The sequence below is a fragment of the Echinops telfairi genome, unplaced genomic scaffold (genome assembly GCF_000313985.2).
Source record: "Echinops telfairi isolate 266 unplaced genomic scaffold, ASM31398v2 ScPeMD7_7;HRSCAF=31, whole genome shotgun sequence".
Taxonomy (NCBI): domain Eukaryota; kingdom Metazoa; phylum Chordata; class Mammalia; order Afrosoricida; family Tenrecidae; genus Echinops; species Echinops telfairi.
The window spans coordinates 20,725,033-20,725,446 of NW_022103904.1; positions in this window are offsets into that span (position 1 = coordinate 20,725,033).

A 414-nucleotide genomic window follows, 5' to 3' on the forward strand; every position below is an offset into this window, starting at 1 on the left:
GCCCGAATCCAGCCACGTGGTCTCCTTATTGAGGGATACAAGAGAGCAAAGCCTGTCTAGCTGATTGCTTGGGGCCAGACAGGTCAGAGCAGATCCATCGTCCTGGTTTGGGACAGAGGAAGATTGATGAGAGGCCATCTCCTCCTTCATGTCACTATCTGCCCTGTGCGGGGGCTCTGGACACACCCCCCCATGGCACATTGGGGCCCCACAACAACCCCGTCCAGTCGGCAGGGTGACTCCTCCAGCCTGAAAGAAGGCAGCTCCTGACCCAGAGCTCCTGATCCCGAGGTCAGTTCAGGGGGGCTAGCGCCTCAGCAGAGCAGGGCAGGCAGCCTGCTGTTTTCCTTCGGACACTTGCCTTCTCTGAGTCTCGGTTTTCTCCAGAAGCCAAAGGAGTCATAATAACCCCTC